At 38.0% G+C, this 26,980-nt stretch overlaps 1 long non-coding RNA gene across 1 annotated transcript in view; it reads left to right on the forward strand.

The window, feature by feature from the left end:
- Positions 1–26,980, forward strand: part of LOC123613869 (uncharacterized) — a 172,370-nt gene that overhangs the window by 96,880 nt on the left and 48,510 nt on the right. The window contains exon 4 of the long non-coding RNA XR_012511741.1: positions 25,657–25,723. This is a non-coding gene — a long non-coding RNA (uncharacterized LOC123613869). The remainder of the gene's footprint in view (positions 1–25,656; positions 25,724–26,980) is intronic.

Below are 26,980 nucleotides of genomic sequence, written 5' to 3' on the forward strand. Positions count from 1 at the left end.
TCCCACCCTCCTCCCCCCTGGCAACAAGTCTGTATTCTCTGTCTATGAGTCGATTTCTGTTCTGTATTTACGCTTTGTTTTTGTTTGTTTGTTTGTTTGTTTCTTTGTTTGTTTGTTTGTTTTTTAGATTCCACATATGAGCGATCTCATATGGTACTTTTCTTTCTCTTTCTGGCTTACTTCACTTAGAATGACATTCTCCAGGAGCATCCATGTTGCTGCAAATGGCGTTACGTTGTCGGTTTTTATGGCTAAGTAGTATTCCATGGTATAAATATACCACCTCTTCTTTATCCAGTCACCTGTTGATGCACATTTAGGTTGTTTCCATGTTTTGACTATTGTAAATAGTGCTTCTGTGAACATTGGGGTGCAGGTGTCATCCTGAAGTAGGGTTCCTTCTGGATACAAGCCCAGGAGTGGGATTCCTGGGTCATATGGTAAGTCTATTCCTAGTCTTTTGAGGAATCTCCACACTGTTTTCCATAGTGGCTGCACCAAACTGCATTCCCACCAGCAGTGTAGGAGGGTTCCCCTTTCTCCACAGCCTCTCCAGCATTTGTCATTTGTGGATTTTTGAATGACGGCCATTCTGACTGGTGTGAGGTGATACCTCATTGTAGTTTTGATTTGCATTTCTCTGATAATTAGTGATATTGAGCACTTTTTCATGTGCCTTTTGATCATTTGTGTCTTCCTTGGAAAACTGCTTGTTTAGGTCTTCTGCCCATTTTTGGATTGGGTTGTTTATTTTTTTCTTATTGAGTCATATGAGCTGCTTATATATTCTGGAGATCAAGCCTTTGTCGGTTTCATTTGCAAAAATTTTCTCCAATTCCATAGGTTTTCTTCTTGTTTTACTTCTGGTTTCCTTTGCTGTGCAGAAGCTTGTAAGTTTCATTAAGACCCATTTGTTTATTCTTGCTTTTATTTCTACTAGGAGAAAATTTTTGAAATGTATGTCAGATAATGTTTTGCCTATGTTTTCCTCTAGGAGGTTTATTGTATCTTGTCTTATGTTTAAGTCTGTGATCCATTTTGAGTTCATTTTTGTGTATGGTGTAAGGGAGTGTTCTAGCTTCATTGTTTTACATGCTGCTGTCCAGTTTTCCCAACACCATTTGCTGAAGAGACTTTCTTTATTTCATCGTATATTCTTGCCTCTTTTGTTGAAGATGAGTTGACCAAAAGTTTGTGGGTTCATTTCTGGGCTCTCTATTCTGTTCCATTGGTCTATATGCCTGTTTTGGTACCAATACCATGCTGCCTTGATGACTGTAGCTCTATAGTATTGTCTGAAGTCTGGGAGAGTTATTCCTCCAGCCTCTTTCTTTCTCTTCAGTAATGCTTTGGCAATTCTAGGTCTTTGATGGTTCCGTATAAATTTTATTATGATTTGTTCTAGTTCTGTGAAATATGTCCTGGGTAATTGGATAGGGATTGCATTAAATCTGTAGCTTACCTTGGGCAGTGTGACCATTTTAACAATATTGATTCTTCCAATCCAAGAGCATGGGATATCTTTCCATTTTTTAAAGTCTTCTTTAATTTCCTTCATCAATGGTTTATAGTTTTCTGTGTATAATTCTTTCACCTCCTTGGTTAGATTTATTCCCAGATATTTTATTACTTTGGGTGCTATTTTAAAGGGGATTGTTTCTTTACTTTCTTCTTCTGTTGATTTATCGTTAGTGTAAAGAAATGCAACTGATTTTTGAACGTTAATTTTGTAACCTGCTACCTTGCTGAATTCTTCAATCAGCTCTAGTAGTTTTTATGTGGACCTTTTAGGGTTTTCTATATATAGTAACATGTCATCAGCATATAATGACACTTTTACCTATTCTTTTCCAATTTGGATCCCTTTTATTTCTCTCTCTTGCCTGATTGCTGTGGCTAGGACTTCCAGGACTATGTTGAATAGGAGTGGTGACAGTGGGCATCCTTGTCTTGTCCCAGATTTTAGTGGGAAGCTTTTGAGTTTTTCACCGTTGAGTACTATGCTGGCTGTAGGTTTGTCATATATAGCTTTTATTATGTTGAGATATGTCCCCTCTATACCCACTTTGGTGAGAGTTTTTATCATAAATGGGTGTTGAATTTTATCAAACACTTTTTCTGCATCGATTGAGATAATCATGTGGTTTTTGTCCTTTCTCTTGTTGATGTGATGTATTACATTGATTGATATGCGTATGTTGAACCACCCTTGTGTCCCTGGGATGAACCCCACTTGGTCATGAATGTATAATGTTTTTTACGTGTTGTTGGATTCTATTTGCTAAAATTTTGGTGAGGATTTTTGTGTCTATGTTCATCAGTGATATTGGCCTATAATTCTCTTTTTTTGTAGTGTCTTTACCTGGTTTTGGTATCAGGGTGATGGTTGCTTCATAGAATGAGTTTGGGAGTATTCCCTCCTTTTCAATCGTCTGGAAGAGTTTGAGAAGGACTGGTATGAGTTCTTCTTTGTATGTTTGGTGGAATTCCCCGGTGAAGCCATCTGGTCCTGGACTTTTATTTGTAGGGAGGTTTTTATTTGCTATTTCTATTTCCTTTGTAGTGATTGGATTGTTCAGGTGTTCAGTTTCTTTTTGATTCAGTCTTGGTGGACAGTATGTTTCCAGAAACTTGTCCATCTCCTCTAGGTTATCCAGTTTGTTTCCATATAGTTTTTCATAATATTCTTGTATGATATTCTGTATTTCTTTTTCATTTGTTGTAATTTCTCCATTATCCTTTCTTATTTTGCTAATTTGTGCTCTCTCTTTTTTCTTCTTTGTGAGTTTGGCCAGAGGTTTGTCGATTTTATTTACTTTTTCAAAAAACCAGCTTTTGGTTTGGTTGATTTTTTCTATGGTCTTGTTAATTTCTATTGTATTTATTTTCTCTTTGATCTTTAGTATTTCCTTCCTTCTGCTGCTTTTTGGGGCTTTTTGTTCTTCTTTTTGTAGTTCATTCAGGTGGTGGGTTAAATTGTTTATTTGAGATTGTTCTTCTTTTTTGAGGAAGGCCTGTATCGCTATAAACTTCCCTCTTAGCACTGCCTTTGCTGTGTCCCATAGATTTTGAGTGGTTGTGCTTTCATTATCATTTGTCTCAAGGTATTTTTTAATTTCAGCTTTGATTTCCTCATTGACCCATTGTTTTTTCAATAACATGTTGTTTAATCTCCATGTTTTCCTTTTTTTCTCCTTTGTTTCTCTGTTGTTGATTTCCAGTTTCATGGCATTGTGGTCAGTAAAGATGCTTGAGATAATTTCTATCTTCTTAAAATTGTTGAGGTTTCTTTTGTGCCCAAGTACATGATCGGTCCTGGAAAATGTTCCACGTGCACTTGAAAAGAATGTATATCCTATTTTTGGGGGGTGTAATGCTCTGAAAATATCCACCAAATCTAGTTTTTCTATCATATTATTTAATTTCTCTGTTGCCTTGTTATTTTCTGCCTGGAAGATCTGTCTAGTGATGTTAATGCAGTGTTAAAATCTCCAACTATGATTGTATTCCCATCAATATCCCCCTTTATCTCTGTTAGTAATTGTTCTATGTACTTAGGTGCTCCTATATTGGGTGCATATATATTAATGAGTGTAATATCCTCATCTTGTATCACTCCTTTAATCATTATAAAATGTCCTTCTTTATCTTTCTTTATGGCCTGTGTTTTAAAGTCTATTTTGTCTGAAATCAGTAGTGCAACACCTGCTTTTTTGGCTTTTCCATTTGCATGAAATGTCCTTTTCCACCCATTCACTGTCAATCTATATGTGTCCTTCTCCCTAAAGTGGGTCTCTTGTATGCAGCATATTGAAGGTTCTTGCTTTATTATCCAGTCTGCCACTCTATGTCTTTTGACTGGAGCATTTAGTCCATTAACATTTACAGTAATTAATGATAGATGTGTGTTTATTGCCATTTTGAACTTATCTTTGCAGTTGAATTGGTATTTCCTCTTTGTTCCTTTCTTCTTCCTTTTGTGGTTTGGTAATTTTCCTTTGTATTATCATGGATTTTATTTAATTTTTGTTACTCCCTTGTAAGTTTTTGGCTTGTGGTTACCCTTTTTCGTAAATCTATTAGCCCATTACTATAACTATTTTTATGAAACTGATAGTAACATGATCTCAAACCCATCCTACCATTAAAAAAATTTTAAAAAGAAAAAAATATTCTGTATTTCCCTGCCTCCCTCTCCCACTCTCAGTGATTTGTATGTCTTCTTTTATAATTTCGTGTTTATTTGTAATTCATGAGTTATCACCTTTCCAATTGTGAGTTTCTCATTTCTGTAGCATCCTGCTGCTTTTCTATTTAGAATAGCCCTTTCAATATTTCTTTTAGCATGGGTTTAGTGTTGCTAAACTCCTGCAGCTTTTTTTTTTTTGTCTGTGAATCTCTTTATTTCTCCTTCTATCCTCAAGGATAGCCTTGCTGGATAAAGGATCCTAGGCTGCATCTTTTTTTCATTCAGGGCTTTGAATATATGTTGCCACTCCCTTCTGGCCTGTAGTGTTTGTGTAGAGAAATCAGCTGAGAGCCTTATGGGGGTTCCCTTGTAACTTACTCTTTGCTTTTCTCTTGCTGCCTTTAGAATCATTTCTTTATCCTTGACTCTGGCCATCTTGAGTATGGTTATGTCTTGGTGTGGGTCTATTTGGGTTCTTCCTGTTTGGGACCCTCTGAGCTTCCTGTACTTGGATATCTGATTCCTTCTTTAATTTTGGGAAGTTTTCAGTCATGATTTCTTCAAAAACCTTTTCAATCCCCTTTGATCTTTCTTCCCCTTCTGGGACCCCTATTATGCGAAGATTGGGGTGCTTTATATTATCCCATAGGTCCCTTATGCTATTTTCATTATTTTTTATTTGCTTATCTTGTAGCTCTTCTGAATGTGTGCTTTCTATTGCCCTGTCTTCTAGATCACTAATTCATTCCTCTACATTATCTAATCGGCTTTGCACAGCTGTTAGATCATTCCTCATCTCAGCCAGTGAGTTTACCCATTCTACTTGGCTCTTCTTTATAGCTTCAATTTCATTTTTGACATATTTTATATCTCTAAACACTATCTCTTTTAATTCCTTCAGCACTTTGATCAGTCCTTTTTTGAAATCTTGATCTAGTAGGCTATTGATATCTATTTCATTGATCTTTCTTTCAGGGGATTTCTCTTGTTCTTTTAATTGGGAATGGTTTCTCTGCTTCTTCATCTTGCTCATACCTCTCTGGCACTGTGGTTTATGGAGTATTGGTTATCTGTTTGGTCCTTAAGGAGTTCATCTATCTAATGCCTATTTAGGAATAAGACTTAGGAAGAAAAGAAAAAATAAGAGAAAGAGAGAAAGAATTTTAAAAGAAGGGAGAAAGAAGGTTTGAAAACAGTGTATAATGAATAATAGAAGAGCGAGTTGAAGCAGAATATCAATTGGGTTCAGACGTCCTTTTACGACCTTTAAAAAAAAGGGAAAAGATGAAAAATGTATTTGAAACCTGTGTCTAATCAATAACAGGACATCAAAACCCAAGAGAAATAGAAATGAATTAAGAAGTAAAAATTAAGAGGGTGATAGAAAATGGAACAGGTAAAAACAGTTTAAAAAAACAAAAAAACAAACAAAAAAAAAGGTGGGGGGTGTTGGTGTTCTCCTGGAGACTGTGTGCTTTTAATGTGAAGTCTTTCTGTCTTCGTCCTGTTTTGGAAGCTCAGCTTGCTGTTTCCAGAGGCCCTCCGTTGGCGCCCTCCTCTGTGCTGCTCCCAGCACCTGTCGCGCCTCCTCCTAACACCGGGTCAGGTGCTGCTCTCCTCTGCTGTGGGTGGGCGGGTCACTGCCCCTCCCGATGCCGCAGTCAGATGTTGCAGACTGGCCAGGTAGGAGGGCAGGCCACGCCCCCTCCCAACACTGTGGTCAGGGGCTGTTTTCCTGCCCAAAAGGCGGGGGTGGGGCCACCATCCTTCTCCCAGTGCCGGTAGCTCCGCTGCTCTGTGCCGCTGTGCCCTCCGCCTCTGGTCGGTGCTCCTCAGGCGGGCTCAGGGAAGACCGAGGAACAGCCCTGTCCCTGCTCCGGGCCAAAACCCAGCTCCTTGTTTGTCTTGGTGGAGCAAGTTCTTTGAGGGCCCAGGATGGAAGGATCCTATCTGCCTTGGGCTGTAGACAAGTCTCAGTCTGGCCCTTGAGGCTGCTATCCCCTTTGGTGCAGATGCAGGGTTCGCCCCCGCCCCCACCTGGATGCTAAGCACCAGAGGATATGGTGGCTATGCCTGAGCCCCGCTTCTCTTCCCCTGAAAACTTTATGCGGGTTTTCAGAGATGGGGGTATGCACCCTTCCCCCCAGGGCACATCAACCGTGCTGTTTTATGGAGGGCCCAGGTTGTCCTGCCCTGTGCACCCACAGCCATGGCACAGCCTCCTACAGTCCCCCGGGGCTGCCTCAGTGCAGCCGCCCCCGTCCTCAGCCCGGCTTGGGCAGCCTGGCCCTGCCCCAGCTGCCAGCCTGCGTCTCAGGCTGGGTGTCGGAGGAACGCTCTGTGCTCCTTTAACTTAGTTCTGTCAGTCAAGGGCTGCTCTGTACAGATCCGCGCCTCAGAGGCTCCCCCTCCATCCTGCTGGCCTCTCAGTTGGACAGGGGAGACCCAGCGAGCAAGCACGAGTCCTCCTTTGCTGCTCCCTCCCCGTGGGACCCGTCCCGCTCTGCTTTGCCTTTTGTTCTTTCTTTTTTCCTTTTCTCCTACCAGATTTTTGGTGTCTTTATCTTTTGAAGAGGGCGATGTTCTGTTGGAGTTCTGCAGGTGCTCTGGTTGGCTGAGTGGGTCTGTGGATGTGAGTCTTGGTGCATTTGTGGGAGAGGGTGAGCTGTGAGCGTGCTTCTACTCCGCCATCTTCTCTCTTCTCCTGCTGTGTGTTTTTAATGAATCCCCCCCTCCTCAAGTTATGATGCTAGTTGTTTTCATTTCATTAATTTATTCAAATAACCAACTTTTAGTTTTGGTTAACATCTCAAAAGACTTTTTATTTTTGCTTTCCATTTCTTTTATTTCTACACTTATTTTATAATTTTATTTCTTTTACTTCCTTTGTGTTTATTCTAATGTTATTTTTCTAGCTCATTGAGTTGAATGCTATGGAAAGAGAAAATTATAAATCCCACTCTCTTTAATATAGAAATTATAAACTTTATATTCCTTGATTCAATTTCTGATTTTCTTAACTTCTACATAGGTGTTAAATCATGGTTGAAACCAAAGACAGAGCCTCTAATTAGCACCTGTCAGTCAAAAGCTTTGAGAGAATAAAAGATTGTTGAAAATAGTGCAATGTGTGTGGTTTAGCTATTGCCACAAAAATGCTGCATAACCAGCTACCCCTAAAACTCAGGGATTTAAAACAGTCATCATCTATTATTCTCATAGATTTGTGGGTTCATTTATCTATGGGCTCAGCTGAGTGGGCTTGCTGTTGTGTCTAGGGTTTAGCTAGGGGTTCGCTGATCTGGGCTAAGTGTGGCTGGGCTGGTTGAACTCTGCTCAACTAGGTGTGTTCTTCTCATGGCAGTGGCAAAGGTGCAAGAGAGCTAGCTCAAGAAGGCAAGCACTTTCCAAGTATTTGGTCATCTGATACCCAATAAGATGCATTTGCAAGTCACGTAACCAAACTGGAAGCCTAGGGTGAAAATATACACCCCTCTTTTGTCAGACTGCAAGGTCTTTTGTCACAGGACATGGGTACAGAAAGAAATGAGGAATGCCTTTGCTGCAATAAATCTAATATACTTTATATGTGTATATATACACACATATACATACACACCATATATAACTTGATTGAGTAAACAGAAGCTTGACAGTATGAAGAAAATAAATCTAACCTATGCTGAAATAAAGGACATTTTGTATCAAATTTTAAAAGGCTTTGACTGTTGAAACCATCCCTTTCTTATATTCCTGTCATCATAAGTGGCTTTGCTTCTTTCCTTTTTCAGATGTCTCCTTGAAATGCAATCAAAATAATCTTATCTCTTGTGAAATTAACTGTTCACCTCAAAGCCCACATGTGACTTGGTAGTGAAGAAAACACCATTAAATCATCCTCTATAATTGGATGTAGAAAATTGGTATTCCATGGTTAGAAAGAAGTCTTAGATGCTGTCTGTGATATTAATATTGATAATTCAACTTTTGCTTCTTGATATTTGACAGGCTTGTTCTTTTTTTCCTCTTTTTTTTTTTTAACATTGTGAGTCATTTCATTTTAGAAGTGTATTCATTTTTTATAGTCTCATCTGATATCTTTTAATCAGAAAAGTTAATCTGCCAATGTTTATTGTGATTATTTATTTGGGATTCTATCTACCTTTTAATATTTCCATTTTCTATTTGTCTTCTTTTCTTGTTTGCTTTTGTTTGACTTTTCCCCTCTTCTTTCTTGCTTTCCATTGGATTGGTCATTTTTCCCCCTTGCTAGTTTGGAAGCTATAGGTTGTATTTCTACTCTGTTTTCACATGCATACTTGACTATAACTTTCTCTAACCCAGAAGTTTTTCTCTATATCTTGCTTCTTCTTGAATAAGACAAGGTACTTCATTGAATCTCCCTCCTGTTACTATCCTTCCGCCCTCCTATTCCTCCATCTGATTGCTGTGCCTTTGTAATCTGCTACTATGACTTTAGAGATTTTTCTCGTCATCTTTGATAACCTGCATTTTCACCATGATGTGATTTAAACATGGCTTTACTCTAATTTTTTTGAGAATAAGTGTTCATGATCTGAATACTCACATCTTTCCAAAAATCTTTAAAATTATTAGCTACTTGGTCTCTAAGTACTGTAAATACTGTTTTTCTGCCATCCCTTCTGTTCTCTTTTTCTGGCGTCCCATTTAGTACATGTTTGAGTCATCTCAAACTATTTTCCATCACTGTTAACTACGCTTTTATATTTTTAATCTCTTTATCCTGCTGCAGTGCTCTGGCAGAACATCTCAGTATTTTTTCCTTGCTCACTAATTATCTCTATTTCTGGGTCCAGTAGTACAGCAATTAAAAAAAATTCAATTACTGTATTATTTATTTGTACTATTTTTACTTCATTAGTTTTTCATTTTCTGTTCTCTGTTCTTATTCTATTTTTCCTTTTTGTCCAGTGGACTTACGCCTTTTTAGATCTCTTTGAAGATCCTTAACATATATACTTTAAATTGACTTTCATATTGCTCAATTATTTTTTTCATTTTATCAGATTGAATTCATCTCATGGCTGTTGTCCCTACATTGGTTTTCATCATGAATTTTGGAATATTGGTTTCCAGGTTCCTCTTGACTGGAAGTCTGTCATGTTCTGTAGTGGGTCTTAGGACCTGCATTGCACAGTGATACTGTAAATAGTGCAGATCCAGATGCCAGACTTGTGGGTGGTGTAGTCTTCCCTGATTTCTAGTCCCCACTTACTTCCTGTTGGTTCCCTAGTGATACACTTTTATAAAAGCTCTAACCATCGGTTCACATATGAGCACCTCTCTTCGGAGCTTCAAACTCATGGCAGGGAGAAACTCAGAGCAGCTCCTAGATTTAGGCTGTGAGTTATGACATAGTCCCATGGGGAAGTTTTAGCTTTTATTACCTACAAGGGCCAAAACTGTCCGCAGTCTCTACCTGTTTGCAGTTCTGGAACCAGCAGACCCCACCTCCTGCTTTGTATTTCTTTTCCATTTATGGTCAAGAAAATGTACATCTTGTCTTTGAGAGTGGTTTTAACTTTCCAATTTCTTTTATTTTGTTTCAGTTAAAATTTATACGGGAGATGGGTATGAATTTATGGATTTAATTAACATTGCTCATTTTGTAATCAGATGGAAATGGCAGATAAATTTAATTAAACTATTTTGTATCCTGAACATCACAGTTGCTCTTATTTAGGTAAGTGGTTCAGTTGCCCTTGGGTAGGCAATGAAATAGAGTTCAGTGTAATTCTTCTACCAAATGAAAATAGGGCAGCCTAGTTACTTTTTGAAGTACACAGTTTATTGTATGTACCCTGTTCAATCCAAATATTTGTCTACTGAGTTTGATAACATTCTATTTCATTTTATTTATTGGAGACCTGGGCTTAACACTTTATTCCTTCCCAAAGACTAGATGTTCTCAAAGTATCATGCAGAGAGCAGGACTGAAATTTGCATTGGAACCTTGTTATAAAAGATTAATGATCTTTCATTCAACATATTTTTTTTGGTCTTCCTTCAGATGTTCACGTGACCGATAGCTTATCCATGTGCATTGTGCATTACAAATGAACTTGTCAGAAAAGGAATTATAGATGTCCGGGAACCAGAGATAACTTAACCTCAGGACCCATTTCCCATGCTCCACCCTTGGATAACGTGCAGAGTGTTCTTTCCTTAGGAAGAACAAGTTTTCATGATTGTCAGACAATGATTATATAGTAAGCTGGTCCCAGAATGATAGAGCTTTTACATATTTCAAGGCTTGCTTTGCTTTTTTGCTGGGAGTAATGCTGTTGCAATAAATGCAAACTGCGAGGTTGTCCTTAAGCTCCTAATGTGAGACTCTCACGTTTGAGGGTGTGTTTATAATGGAAAACTAAAAGGGACATGGTGTGGGTTGCTCCCCAAAGGGGGAGGAAAAGTAAAACGGTTGCAAGCATCCTCCACACCCAGAGCAAATTCATATGTACTTTTTAAGAACATCCCCTGGTTCTCTGAAGTTGACAGTTACCATTTTACATAGCATGTATCCACCTTTTCTTAAAACAAGAATTCAAAATTGTTAAACAGTTCTCATTATTGTACAGAATTTTTAGCCACAAAACTATGGAAAATAAGTATTTCATGGGGATAAAAATAGGAGAGGCAAGATTTACCAAAACTGAGATTAAGTTACATTAGAAGACTTTCCTCTTATTCAATGAGTCCAGACTTTAGATGCCCAGAAAAGGAAACAATGAGGACAGTCCGCTCATGCCCATAACTCCCCGTGTGTACTGTGAGTCCAGGACAAGTTGTTGGACCAGGGTACGGAGGAGTCAGCAAAAAAAGAGTCTGGGATTCCAGGCATCTTTTTTGGGGTGAGGGGAGGTAATTAGGTTTGCTTGTTTACTTTATTTTAGAGGAAGTACTGGGGATTGGACCTCATGCATGGTGAGCTATACCCTCCCCACCAGGCATCCTAAACACAGTGGCTGCTCCACAATTTCTGAAAAGGAGGGCTCAGAGCTATTTTTTGTATCACACTTTTCATACAATATAGAAAAGCATCAATTTATCTAAATCAAAGATTGCGAGGAGGGAGGCACTCGGAGATTACAGATAGACTGTCCCTCACTCTCTTCCCCCATCTAATGCCACCAGATATTATGAGGTTAAAACGGAGTCAAGCTTAGGAAAAAGAGTCCATGTACCTTGTGTTCCATAAACTGCCCTTCAACCTCACACACTGAGCTATAAGAAAATGCAAAACCCTGTATTGACCAGTTAAGCATTTCAGTCAGTCTATGAAACAAGGCAAGAGAAAGTGGTCCCAACTCGGGGCATCTGAAATATGTGCTTGGGAAGATTAAAACAGAATAGGTCAAGCCACAGGCTGTGTGGGTCACCGGCCAGTGCCAAATGAGCAGATGTGGGGTGTCCTGGTCCTAAATTGCTATGATAGGTGAGGTTGGCCTGGAAAGCAATTGGTCAGTTTTATAAATATTCAAATACACCAACTACAACCAAAATTATGAGAGGAAAAATATCGAATTGATTTTTTGTGGAAGTAAGAAGGGGATTATATTGTTTAAATTGTGACTAGATAAAAGTCAAAGTGTTCTGCCTAAATGGGAGAGATTTCAAAATAAACTTGGTAACTCAAAAGTAAAGATAACTCTGGGGTAACCAATGAAATAACTTTCCAGTAAATCTAGATTTTAAAAAATTATCAGTGTTCATGGCTACTTGCATGAAATTTTTGTCTTAAGTAAATGACTACTTGAAAGGCAGCTACAAAAAAAAAAAAAAAACTATCCACAAAATCTCATAGTTGCCTGTCATTCATAAATAATTTTGAAAATAAACCTGAAATAACTAGTGATATTTAGACTCTGTTAGAAATTTAGTATGCTTATTTTTAATTGCTATGGATGCTGGATTTGCCACAGAACAGTACTGAAATCTTTTAAGTAAGTATCTTTCACTAAATTTAATTTTCCATGTTTAATTATTACCTTTTTCATCTTTTTGAGGTCTGCTTGCATTTTACCTTCACATATGGTTTTTTAGTTTTTTATGAATATTTTCATGTATACTGTTAATTGCAATATTCCTGTAAAATATCTGTTGTTAACCTTATTTTTTAAATATGCAGACAAAGCAAAAGAGATTGTTTAAGACCATTCAGCCATTAAGAACCAAATTAAGAAGCAGAGTTCAGGTCCCATGGCTCCTGCTTTAGGATGCAGCCCACTGTCCCTTGACAACTGAGTTTTAATGAAGTCTGTGGGTAAGTCACACACGTGCACACACACACACACACACACACACACACACACAATGTGAGACAGAACTTTGAATAAGCAAAGAAATTAATCTCACTAAGAATGTACTTCAAAGAAAAAAAGTAGTTATTTAAACATGGTGGAAAAAGTGGACAGAGCACAGGAAAGAGGCAGTTAATCAGGAGTCCAGCAGCTGGGTTCACTTAATTTCTTACTATATTGAGCACAGTGTCAATCGGTGGCTAAGGAAGAAACCAAAGCCCCGAGTCTGTGCTAAGGGGATCTTGGAAGTCTTCCCCAGGGCCGCCAGTACTTTACTGAGGGGCCGATGGACCCCAGACTCTGACACTCACTGGCTGAAGGCAAGGCAGTGACCTGCATGATTAAATCTTTGCAACCTTTTATCTTGTTTTGGTTCCGAGAAACAAATCAACGACACCACACACAGAATGTAAATTGGCCTTTGTAGTCTTGTTCTTTAGTGTAATTAGCAAATGTCTGCTCATAATGCAGGCCAGTACAGGAACAATCTATTTACATAATGAAATATGCTATTTCCACATTCTCTAGAAACCGCTACTTCAAGTTCCTGTTTTCCTCTTGTTGGGAAGACGTGAAAAGGGGGTGTTTTACGATGTTGATTCCCAGCATAACATCCGTAGACCTAGAGTCTTCAAAATATAAAGGAACATTTAAAAAATATCAGCAAATGAAATGGAAATGGAATATGTATTGTAAGCTTTCCTAAAGGAGTATTTCCTTAGATCTACAATCATGAAAACACTGACAGCATGGATAAAAAAAATGTAACTTTAATATTTAATAAATGTAGCATCTTTTGTTAGAAGTAATATTTTAAACTTGAGTTATGTAGGAGAGAGAAAGAGAGAAAGGGAGAGAGGCTTTGAAAATGTTGGGAAACTATTCATAGTAGTTAGACAAAGGCAGGTCATTTTCAGATGGAAGAGAAAAAGGGTGAAGCTATGAAGGTTCAGGGAATAATAAAGGAGGAGTGAGAAACCAGGAGTATAAATTCCTTTGGCATTGTCACAAAGACTTACCAAGATCTAGAAAGCAATGTTTCAGTGCAACTTGGAATTAGAAGAGAGAGATGCTAAATTTTGCTTGGCTACCCAAGTATCCTCTTGCTTCATATGCCAAAGTACACTTCACCGAAAAAGAGGGAAAAGATTTCTAGCAGGTATTTTATGAGATTCCTTTACAGTAAAAAAATGTTCAAAGTAAAATGCACATCCATCTGTAAGCTGGCAATCTGCCAATTAATGGAACGTTTATAAGCAAATTTAGTTAGTTTTACACAAAATAGTAAAATTTAAAGTACAATATATTAAGACTAAGAATATAAAACCAGTAATTTAAAAAATAGCAGCTACGCTGAGATGACTGTAGCCCTGGTTGTACTACTGAAATATCAAGAGTGATACTTGTCCATGCTCAATGTTGTTTAGAGTATGATTAAATAAAAAACTCTAGGTAAGTTTCTTTTAAAACTTAGATAAGATGGATAATTTTATAGGAAAGTAATTCTGACTCAAACTGACCCTAGCAGAGAAAAAAAAAATCTAAAGAGACCAATTGCCATGGAATAAAAGGGAAAGTAGTTGAAAAACATCAGGCTTCACCTACGACTTGCTTCATCCTCGAAAGTACTCCTTAAAAATCATATAATCTCAATGCTCCTTAATTATTCCATTGCAGGGAGAGGTAAAACTTTTGCATTTATTTTATGAAGCAAGTAAAAGATTTTTCCCCCCAAACTTGACAGATTCCACCAAAAAGAGGAAAATGCAGACTCGCACCTGCTAATATCTGAGTAAAAATCTTAGATCAATTACAAGCAAATAGAATTCAATAATGCATTAAAAACTTAAACATTCTTACCAAGTAGGTTTTATTCTAGGAATTAAAGACTGGTTAAATATTGGAAAATCCATGAATAAAATCTTACACATTAACAGAGTTACGATAAAACAAAATCTTATGGGCATTTCTGTTTTTCATAGATGCAAGAAATGCATTGGACAAAAAAATTCAACACCTATCATGTTTAAAAAAAAAAACAAACAAACCACAAAGCACTCAATAAATTGATGGGTAAGTCCTTAATAGGACCATGTTTATTATATGCTCCTGTTGAGCTGGGCTGTTCTATATACTTCTCAGTACTATATAAACTTATTTTAAAAATCGAGTGAAAGTATTACATGGATTTAAAAAAAAAAAGAAAAACGATATTTTAAAAGTTTTTTCAATGTTAAAAACAGAGAAACAAATCCTAAAGATGTTTTAAAGTTGAAGTGCACTGGTGACTAGGCAGGGCTTAGGGAGTGAGACACCGCCCCCAGAGAACCTGATGTAACATCCATAGGGCCTGGAAGCCCTCACCTGAGCTTGGCCTAAAAGATGAGTCCACAGTGAGAGCAAGGGAGCCATGTGAACGTCCAATAACAGCGTGGAGAGTCTTTTGGGGTTTTTTTGCCTCCAGTTTTTGATAGCTTGGATGTCTCTTGAATGATTATTGGTAATTTTTGACTTCTTATTTTTCACAAGAATCAGCTTGAGAATTGTTAAGAGAAATCCATTCATTATTAATCTTATTACCCTGTCAATGAGACCCAGATTTGCCTTCCTCTACTTCACTGAATTTTTTTTTCCCCAATCCCTTTGTAAGTTACGTCTTACTCTGAAACTCTTGTCTTCCTGGAATTCTTTGAAAAGTAACAACCTCTTGTCAATAATTTTTAAATGTGACGATTCATTTCATGACGATCAGCGATAGAAGTGCTTTTTATTAATTTTTTTAACATTTTTTATTGATTTATAATCATTTTACAATGTTGTATCAAATTCCAGTGTTCAGCACAATTTTTCAGTTATTCATGGACATATACACACTCATTGTCACATTTTTTTCTCTGTGAGTTATCATAACATTTTGTGTGTATTTCCCTGTGCTATACAGTGTAGTCTATTCTACAATTTTGAAATCCCAGTCTATCCCTTCGCACCCTCCACCCCCCTGGTAACCACAAGTCTGTATTCTCTGTCTGTGAGTCTATTTCTGTCCTTTATTTACGCTTTGTTTTTGTTTGTTTCTTTGTTTTTGTTTTTGTTTTTTAGATTCCACATATGAGCGATCTCATATGGTATTTTTCTTTCTCTTTCTGGCTTACTTCACTTAGAATGACATTCTCCAGGAGCATCCATGTTGCTGCAAATGGCATTATGTTGTCGGTTTTTATGGCTGAGTAGTATTCCATTGTATAAATATACCACCTCTTCTTTATCCAGTCACCTGTTGATGGACATTTAGGTTGTTTCCATGTTTTAGCTATTGTAAATAGTGCTGCTATGAACATTGGGGTGCAGGTGTCATCCTGAAGTAGATTTCCTTCTGGATACAAGCCCAGGAGTGGGATTCCTGGGTCATATGGTAAGTCTATTCCTAGTCTTTTGAGGAATCTCCACACTGTTTTCCATAGTGGCTGCACCAAACTGCATTCCCACCAGCAGTGTAGGAGGGTTCCCCTTTCTCCACAGCCTCTCCAGCATTTGTCATTTGTGGATTTTTGAATGACGGCCATTCTGACTGGTGTGAGGTGATACCTCATTGTAGTCTTGATTTGCATTTCTCTGATAATTAGTGATATTGAGCATTTTTTCATGTGCTTTTTGATCATTTGTATGTCTTCCTTGGAGAATTGCTTGTTTAGGTCTTCTGCCCATTTTTGGATTGGGTTGTTTATTTTTTTTTTATTGAGTTGTATGAGCTGCTTATATATTCTGGAGATCAAGCCTCTGTCAGTTTCACTTGCAAAAATTTTCTCCCATTCCATACGTTTTCTTCTTGTTTTATTTCTGGTTTCCTTTGCTGTGCAGAAACTTGTAAGTTTCATTAGGTCCCATTTGTTTATTCTTGCTTTTATTTCTTCCAGGAGAAAATTTTTGAAATGTATGTCAGATAATGTTTTGCCTATGTTTTCCTCTAGGAGGTTTATTGTATCTTGTCTTATGTTTAAGTCTTGAATCCATTTTGAGTTGATTTTTGTATATGGTGTAAGGGAGTGTTCTAGCTTCATTGTTTTACATGCTGCTGTCCAGTTTTCCCAACACCATTTGCTGAAGAGACTGTCTTTATTCCAATGTATATTCTTGCCTCCTTTGTCAAAGATGAGTTGACCAAAAGTTTGTGGGTTCATTTCTGGGCTCTCTATTCTGTTCCATTGGTCTATATGCCTGTTTTGGTACCAATACCATGCTGTCTTGATGACTGTAGCTCTATAGTATTGTCTAAAGTCTGGGAGAGTTATTCTTCCAGCTTCTTTCTTTCTCTTCAGTAATGCTTTGGCAATTCTAGGTCTTTGATGGTTCCGTATAAATTTTATTATGATTTGTTCTAGTTCTGTGAAATATGTCCTGGGTAATTGGATAGGGATTGCATTAAATCTGTAGCTTACCTTGGGCAGTGTGACCATTTTAAAAATATTGATTCTCCCAATCCAAGAACATGGGATATCTTTCCATTTTTTAAAGTCTTCTTTAATTTCCTTCATCAATGGTTTATAGTTTTCTGTGTATAATTCTTTCACCTCCTTGGTTAGATTTATTCCCAGATATTTTATTACTTTGGGTGCTATTTTAAAGGGGATTGTTTCTTTACTTTCTTCTTCTGTTGATTTATCGTTAGTGTAAAGAAATGCAACTGATTTTTGAACGTTAATTTTGTAACCTGCTACCTTGCTGAATTCTTCAATCAGCTCTAGTAGCTTTTGTGTGGACCTTTTAGGGTTTTCTATATATAGTAACATGTCATCAGCATATAATGACACTTTTACCTCTTCTTTTCCAATTTGGATCCCTTTTATTACTTTCTCTTGCCTGATTGCTGTGGCTAGGACTTCCAGGACTATGTTGAATAGGAGTGGTGACAGTGGGCATCCTTGTCTTGTCCCAGATTTTAGTGGGAAGCTTTTGAGTTTTTCACCGTTGAGTACTATGCTGGCTGTAGGTTTGTCATATATAGCTTTTATTATGTTGAGATATGTCCCCTCTATACCCACTTGGGCGAGAGTTTTTATCATAAATGGGTGTTGAATTTTATCAAACACTTTTTCTGCATCGATTGAGATAATCATGTGGTTTTTGTCCTTTCTCTTGTTGATGTGATGTATTACACTGATTGATTTGCGTATGTTGAACCAGCCTTGTGTCCCTGGGATGAACCCCACTTGGTCATGATGTATAATCTTTTTTATGTGTTGTTGGATTCTATTTGCTAATATTTTGGTGATGATTTTTGTGTCTATGTTCATCAGTGATATTGGCCTATAATTCTCTTTTTTGGTAGTGTCTTTGCCTGGTTTTGGTATCAGGGTGATGGTGGCTTCATAGAATGAGTTTGGGAGTATTCCCTCCTTTTCAATCATCTGGAAGAGTTTGAGAAGGACTGGTGTGAGTTCTTCTTTGTATGTTTGGTAGAATTCCCTGGTGAAGCCGTCCGGTCCTGGACTTTTATTTATAGGGAGTTTTTTAATTGCTATATCTATTTCCTTTCTAGTGATCGGATTGTTCAAGCATTCAGATTCTTCTTGATTCAGTTTTGGTGGACAGTATGTTTCCAGAAACTTGTCCATCTCCTCTAGGTTATCCAGTTTGGTTCCATATAGTTTTTCATAATATTCTCGTATGATATTCTGTATTTCTATTTTGTTTGTTGTAATTTCTCCATTTTCCTTTCTTATTTTGCTAATTTGTGCTCTCTCTTTTTTCTTCTTTGTGAGTTTGGCCAGAGGTTTGTCGATTTTATTTACTTTTTCAAAAAAACAGCTTTTGGCTTGGTTGATTTTTTCTATGGTCTTGTTAATTTCTATTGTATTTATTTCCTCTCTGATCTTTATTATTTCCTTCCTTCTGCTGCTTTTTGGGGCTTTTTGTTCTTCTTTTTGTAGTTCATTCAGGTGGTGGGTTAAATTGTTTATTTGAGATTGTTCTTCTTTTTTGAGGAAGGCCTGTATCGCTATAAACTTCCCTCTTAGCACTGCCTTTGCTGTGTCCCATGGATTTTGAGTGGTTGTGCTTTCATTATCATTTGTCTCAAGGTATTTTTTAATTTCAGCTTTGATTTCCTCATTGACCCATTGTTTTTTCAATAACATGTTGTTTAATCTCCATGTTTTCCTTTTTTTCTCCTTTGTTTCTCTGTTGTTGATTTCCAGTTTCATGGCATTGTGGTCAGTAAAGATGCTTGAGATAATTTCTATCTTCTTAAAATTGTTGAGGTTTCTTTTGTGCCCAAGTACATGATCGGTCCTGGAAAATGTTCCACGTGCACTTGAAAAGAATGTATATCCTATTTTTGGGGGGTGTAATGCTCTGAAAATATCCACCAAATCTAGTTTTTCTATTGTAGTATTTAATTTCTCTGTTGCCTTGTTTATTTTCTGTCTGGAAGATCTGTCTAGTGATGTTAATGCAGTGTTAAAATCTCCAACTATGATTGTATTCCCATCAATATCCCCCTTTATCTCTGTTAGTAATTGTTCTATGTACTTAGGTGCTCCTATATTGGGTGCATAATATTAATGTGTGTAATATCCTCATCTTGTATCACTCCTTTAATCATTATAAAATGTCCTTCTTTATCTTTCTTTATGGCCTGTGTTTTAAAGTCTATTTTGTCTGAAATCAGTACTGCAACACCCACTTTTTTGGCTTTTCCATTTGCATGGAATATCCTTTCATCCTTTCACTCTCAATCTATATGTGTCCTTCTCCCTAAAGTGGGTCTCTTGTATGCAGCATATTGAAGGTTCTTGCTTTATTATCCAGTCTGCCACTCTATGTCTTTTGACTGGAGCATTTAGTCCATTAACATTTACAGTAATTAATGATAGATGTGTGTTTATTGCCATTTTGAACTTATCTTTGCAGTTGAATTGGTATTTCCTCTTTGTTCCTTTCTTCTTCCTTTTGTGGTTTGGTAATTTTCCTTTGTATTATCATGGATTTTATTTAATTTTTGTGATTCCTTTGTAAATTTTTGGCTTGTGGTTACCCTGTTTTGTAAATCTATCAACCCATTACTATAACTGTTTTTATTAAACTGATAGTAACATGATCTCAAACCCATCCTACTGTTAACAAAATTTAAAAAAGAAAGAAAAAAATATTCTATATTTCCCTGCCTCCCTCTCCCACTCTCAGTGATTTGTATGTCTTCTTTTATAATTTCGTGTTTATTTGTAATTCATGAGTTATCACCTTTCCAATTGTGAGTTTCTCATTTCTGTAGCATCCTGCTGCTTTTCTATTTAGAATAGCCCTTTCAATATTTCTTTTAGCATGGGTTTAGTGTTGCTAAACTCCTGCAGCTTTTTTTTTTTTTGTCTGTGAATCTCTTTATTTCTCCTTCTATCCTCAAGGATAGCCTTGCTGGATAAAGGATCCTAGGCTGCATCTTTTTTTCATTCAGGGCTTTGAATATATGTTGCCACTCCCTTCTGGCCTGTAGTGTTTGTGTAGAGAAATCAGCTGAGAGCCTTATGGGGGTTCCCTTGTAACTTACTCTTTGCTTTTCTCTTGCTGCCTTTAGAATCATTTCTTTATCCTTGACTCTGGCCATCTTGAGTATGGTTATGTCTTGGTGTGGGTCTATTTGGGTTCTTCCTGTTTGGGACCCTCTGAGCTTCCTGTACTTGGATATCTGATTCCTTCTTTAATTTTGGGAAGTTTTCAGTCATGATTTCTTCAAAAACCTTTTCAATCCCCTTTGATCTTTCTTCTCCTTCTGGGACCCCTATTATGCGAAGATTGGGACGCTTTATATTATCCCATAGGTCCCTTATGCTATTTTCATTATTTTTTATTTGGTTCTCTTGTAGTTCTTCTGAATGGGTGCTTTCTATTGCCCTGTCTTCTAGATCACTAATTCGTTCCTCTGCATTATCTAGTCAGCTTTGCACAGCTATTAGATCATTCCTCATCTCAGCCAGTGAGTTTACCCATTCTACTTGGCTCTTCTTTATAGCTTCAATTTCATTTTTGACATATTTTATATCTCTAAACACTATCTTTTTTAATTCCTTCAGCAATTCGATCACTCCTTTTTTGAAATCTTGATCTAGTAGGCTATCGATGTCTATTTCGTTGATCTTCCTTTCAGGGGATTTCTCTTGTTCTTTTAATTGGGAACGGTTTTTCTGCTTCTTCATCTTGCTCATACCTCTTTGGCACTGTGGTTTATGGAGTAAACTTGCGTTCCCCCGGGGCTGCCTCCGTGCAGCCACTTCCGTCCTCTGCCCAGCTTGTGCAGCCTGGCCCTGCCCGCCGCTGCCGGCCCGCATATTAGGCTGCATGTCAGGGTGACGCTCTGTGCCCGTATAACTTAGTTCTGTTAGTCAAGGGCTGCTCTGTACAGATCCGAGCCTTGGAGGCTCCCCCTCTGTCCCGCTGGCCTCTCAGTTGGAGAGGGGAGACCCAGCGAGCGAGCGCCAGTCCTCCTTTGCCGCTCCCTCCCTGCGGGACCCGTCCCGCGCTGCTTTGCGTTTTGTTCTTTCTTTTTTCCTTTTCTCCTACCAGATTTTTGGCGTCTTTATCTTTTGAAGAGGGCGATGTTCTTTCGGAGTTCCACAGGTGCTCTGGTTGGCTGAGTGGGTCTGTAGATGTGGGTCTTGGTGTATTTGTGGGTGAGGGTGACCTGCGAAAATCCTTCTACTCCGCCATCTTCCACATTCCTAGAAGTGCTTTGAGAATTGGGAAGTGATGCATAAGGAAAAAGCTTTTGTTACTATAGTTCAGTTTCACATATAGCCCAAAGTTAAGCACAGTAAACTTGTTGGTAATTTTGCATCATAATGTAGGCTATCTGTCAAGATTGTGTAAACATCTATAATCCATTACTTCATTTCTCTAGCCTCTTTTGGACAGACACACAGGGAAATGAGGGTAAACCTTCCTCTGAATACAAAGACTTGGGATATTCCCTCTCTCTGAGGCCAAGAAAAGCAAACTGGTTAGGCATAGAAACAACAGTCTGCAGCACAGACATCTGGTCAGGTTGCCAGTTTGAGCTGACCACAGGGGCAAGGCCCCTGGAGGTGACTTTCCCGAGTGTAGGTGCCACGTCTGTTTTAGGCACTGTCATGTCCCTAAGCGCCACCACTGTACATGGCACGTATTGAATTAGTGATGCCGGATGACTGAATACATATCAGCCTAGTGAGTTTTACTGATTTGGCTGTCTAAGTTGGTAACCTTTTTCCTCCTAAATATGCCCCCTCCATGCCACACTGAAAGTCACAGAATAGAACTTTCTTTGCAGAGGAATGGCTTTCCTCAGCCAATGCTAAATAAGTAACAGGAGCTGACTACAAAAACTCCTTTTCAAGTTAGAATGAACTTCTCTAAGGCTGTTTGACTCAGCCATATCAAAACTTAGGAATCAGTTTTGAGAAAGCAAATGAATGAAGAGTTAAAGAAAATGTCTAGCTAACAAACCCAAAAGTCGTCATAAAAAACTGAACATCACCCGAAAATTGCAAGCTCTTTAAGGAAAGAGGAGGACATGGAGCTTTCTAATTAGATTCACGTATCTAGTTAACTTTCACTTTCCTTAGTGGTCTGAGGCTCACAGGCATAAGATCAATAGGAGATTAGTGATAAAATACACAGGATTGTAGAGTGCTTAACACAGCCTCTTTGGGAAAATATCACGTGTCCCGTGCATGGCCCACAGGCAGGTGTGTTTATTTCAGCCAGTAACAAACATGACAAATGACGTGCCACCCTGACATCACTGCTGCTGGTCACTGGAAATGCTGGCTGGACAACCCAGAAACCAGTTCCCACAGGTCCCCTGCCAAACAATTTGAATAAACCCAGGCGAGTCTACAATTTTCTCTTTGGCTGAAAAATATTTCTTTCACTTGTCTGTCTAAATAATGTCAGTATTTGAGCAAGGACTGTCATTTCCTATGCCTAAAAAGTACCATTGAGTCTTTTTAAAAAAAACATGTTTTGAAATATAACTCACTTACCATTTAATGCACCTGTGGCTTTTAATATATTTTCAGTTGTACAACCAGGACCACAGTCAACCTGAGAACATTTGCATCAGTCTAAGAAGAAACCCCACCCTCCTGATCCATCACCTCCCCGTCTGCCTACCTCCAACTCTAGGCAAGCACTAATGATTCCCCCCCCCTGCTCTGAGGCCTGTTCTTACTGTTATTTGCTTATTTCTTTGTCTAGTGACATGCTGGACTGTTTTAGTGGCGTTTACCTCCCCTGCGGTGTGAAACCGTCCGTGTCTGAGAGGGCGCAGCCATGGGCATGCACACAGTTATCGGGGATGACAGTGGTTCTGGTAGGATTCCCTTTGGGTGTCTCCTTTCCTGATCATTCTGCCTCATTTGGTATCACACCCACCTGTGAGATTCCACTAATTGCTAGTTGATTACTCTACTGTTTTTGACGGTGTCCTGAGGCACAAATAGCTCTGTAGTCTGATCCAATTAAACTCAGGCAGGAGTATTCTTTTGAGAACAGTCTTTATCTTTGGTACTCAGGAGGGTACTTCTTAGTTATCTCTTTCTCTGTTTCTCTCTAGTGAACTAGCTGGCCTGTGGTTATGCTTTTTACTCCTAATTAAGAGGAGCTATTGTTTTCAGGAACACCAACATCCTTAGGCTTGAAATTCATCAAACTCTATTTCAAATACAGTCAGTTCTTTTGGGGAAAGTGTCAGAAGTCTCTTTCCTTATAAACTGCCTCTCCACCTGGTCAAAATCTCTCAGCCCTGTATTAGGACATGCTGGAGCAGTTAGCCTCTGGTCGTTTGGTTTTTTGGCCTAAATTTGGCCATTTTATTAATTCTCCTTTAGTGATGGAGAGAGCAGGCTGTTGCTCAATTGCACAGACTCAGTATTCTTACCGAGTTATAGTAGGTTTTCTTGAATAAATGTTTCCTCATTTGCTGTATGCCATTAGGACAATTTCCAGAGACTAAATTTTTGTTCCTTGTTTTTGTTCTTAAAATACAGTTCACAGGCTTTGCTTGTTTTGCTGGACAGTAGGTCAGCATAGCTCCCCCTGTGTTACCTTGAAGGTGGACCTCAGCCTCGTTTCCATGTCTTGCCTATTGTAAATAGTGCTGCTGTGTACATCGGGGTACGTGTGTCTCTTCGAATTAGAGTTCCTTCCAGATATAAGCCCAGGAGTGGGCTTGTTGGAGCATATGGTAAATCTATTTTTAGTTTTTTGAGGAATTTCCATACTGTTTTCCATTACGGCTGCACCAAGCTACATTCTCACCAGCAGTGTAGGAGGGTTCCCTTTTCTCCACAGCCTCTCCAGCATTCATCTTTTGTGGATGTTTGACTGATGGCCATTCTGCCTGGTGTGAGATGATACCTCATCGTAGTCTTGATTTCATTTCTTTGATAATTAACAATATTGAGCATTTTTTCATATGCCTATTGACCATGTGTATGTCTTCATTGCAGAATTGCTTGTTTAGGTCTTCTGCCCAGTTTTGGATTGGGTTGTTCATTTTTTGTTATTAAGTTGTATGAGCTGTTTATATATTCTGGAAATTAAACCTTTGTCAGTCACATCATTTGCAAATATTTTCTTCCATTCCATAGGTTGTCTTTTTGTTTTGCTTATGGTTTCCTTTGCTCTGCAAAAGTTTATAAGTTTAATTAGGTCCCATTTGTTTATTTTTGCTTTTATATCTATTGCCTGGGTAAACTGCCCTAGGAGAACATTGCTAAGATTTATGTCAGAGCATGTTTCGCCTATATTTTCTTCTAGGAGACTTGTTGTGTCTTGTCTTACATTTAAGCCTTTAAGTCAATTTGAGTTTATTTTTGTGTATGGTGTGAGGGATTGCCTTTTTTTAAGAGACTCTGAAATATGAACTGAGACTCATATTTTTCTGTCATTCTCAGATTATTCTAAAACCAGGTAGCTGAGGTCATGACTGAAGGCAACCTCTGTGCCATTTTGTAGTGAACAAAGCTGAAGTTTTGTTGCCTTGATGATGAGAGAAGACTTGTCTGTCTCTTTCTCTCAATTCCTAGCACTTTACTTTCCCTGAATCCAAATGCAAAGTTTCATAGCAATTCTGTTTTAAATTCCAAGTTACCCGATGGCCCCACCCATTATTTACATATAGATATGAATTCACAGTGGCAGTTCAGTTATAGAAATATTCTTAAAAGCCCTTGTTGTTAGGAAGGATCTCATATTCATCCATCTATTCAGTTTATTCAGCAAGTCAAATTATATGTTAGGTGATGGATCTAATATCAGTAAAACACAGAGCCTACTCTACAAAGCTTGTAGTCTGCTAGGGGAGCTAGGCATTTCGGTATGTGCTATGGAAAAAATATTGACCAGACAACATGGGAGTAAGAAGAGGTGCAAGCCATATAATGGGCTAAGAAGTAAAGAAATAATCCTCCTTTCCTTATCTTAAGGATCAACCCTTAAATATTCACTGTGTATTTTAAAAGAGTATAATATATATATGTGTGTGTGTGTGTATATATATATATTAGTAGGGATGGAATTAGGAGATATGTGTGTAAGTGAGACTTTTGGAGCATCTGGACAGATTATATGTTTAAACTTACAGAAGCCAGGTTGTTGTTCATTTAAGTCAGAAATCATGAATTTGGAGACTCATGCTTTCATCTGTAAAAGTGAAACTATACCTAAAATTTAGGAAGAAAAAGTCAGTGACAGGTAAAGAAACATGAAAGACTGAATTGAAAGAGCCTTTTTCTTGAAGTGGGAAAAGAACATTATTTGCCTCAAAGTCATTGCTACATTTTATCCTCATTCTTTCCTCATTTATTTCTGAATGGGAGGGGAAGGAAGACAGCATACTATGAGAAGAATCAGGGTGGGAATAAACAACACGGCTAACATCTTGACCATGTGGATCCCAGGAAAAACTCTTTATGCTTCAGCACCCTGCTTGGGAACGTGCATAAGTTAGAACTGCCTTGAGGAGGACTATTAAACACTAGGATGACTATCAGGCCTACGGAACTGAGATAGTCTAGATGCTTTGGCCAGATTTTTGCCTATAGTAATACTATTGATTTTAAAGTAACCTTTTCTAATCTTTGCCTATTACAGATGAGGACATTAAAACCCAGGAAGCTGAAATGTCTTGTCCAAGATCACACCATTATATAAGAGAGAGGTAAGAACTGCAACCCTGGTTCTAAAGTTAGACATCGTATCCCTAATGCCAGGCTGTTTTGTAACTGGTAAATATAGTCTTCACGTCTGCAACATTTTCTAGTGTTATTATATTTTGTGTCCTTCCCTGCCTTATTTTAGCCAATAGGTTTGACACTACAAGTCCTTTTACTCACAGCGTTGCATACCAAGAAAACTAAAACAATTGTCTGCACTTGAGTTGGTGTGAGCCAAGGAAGGAGAGAAAAAGTAGCCGTCTTCTAAGCCTTGGATGGTCATGATGTTGGAGTAACTTTACTGGACAAACAACGATAAAAATCCAGTTCAGTATGCATTGACTGAATGTTCACTGGGTTCATGTCTACACGCTGTAGATATTGAAGAAGCGAAGAAAATACAGTATGAGAATTTAAACATGTTGTCATCCACCTGGTCTTGGTTCACTATCAGATCATGGAAATGGAACTCTGTAGCCAGAGATGGAAGGAAGATCTTTTCAAGAAGAGATTTTTCTAGATATAATTCACCTGCATTTTGTTTACTAATATTTTCCCATTTCCTAGCAGAGTGGCTAAAATAAAATCAGTCTTAATAATATTTGTTGAATAAATGAATAAGTAACGTAAACTCTTTGTTTCGCATTTTGCGTCCTATTGTATTGGTATCCTGTGATATGGTCCCACAATATTCATCTCAATTCATCTCAATCAATCTCCAGGTTGACTATCAGAACTCAAACTTTATAAAAGTTTACTTGACTTGCTGGATTCATTTAATCATTCATTCAACATGTTCCATATACTCTGACAAGTGATAGGAGCACAAAGATGATTTGGACATAGACAATAATATGGAGGCAATTGAAACATAAGAGTTAATACCTGTAAAGTTATATATATATAATATTAGGAATATATATATCAAAATCAGTAACATAGAGATTGAACCTAATGAATTTGCCTAATTGGGAGTGAAAAGGATGCTGCTTGGGCACATCTTTACTGAGGTGATAGTGGAATGACGGAACTAGAATTTGGAGGGCAAGGACAATGAGCAAGATACACTAACACTACACTCAGGGAAAAAATTGTGCTATTCACTCACTAACATTTGTAGAGAAAGAAAAGCATCCAATTACCAGTGGCTACAGAGCAAATTCATGCTAAAAGAGGAAAATATTAATAATGTTTACCGTTAATGACTTCTAAGTTTAAGGACATTGGCAACTTCTGGTTTTTAATGACTATGTGGTAGTGAT

The sequence above is a fragment of the Camelus bactrianus genome, chromosome 14 (genome assembly GCF_048773025.1).
Source record: "Camelus bactrianus isolate YW-2024 breed Bactrian camel chromosome 14, ASM4877302v1, whole genome shotgun sequence".
Lineage (NCBI taxonomy): Eukaryota > Metazoa > Chordata > Mammalia > Artiodactyla > Camelidae > Camelus > Camelus bactrianus.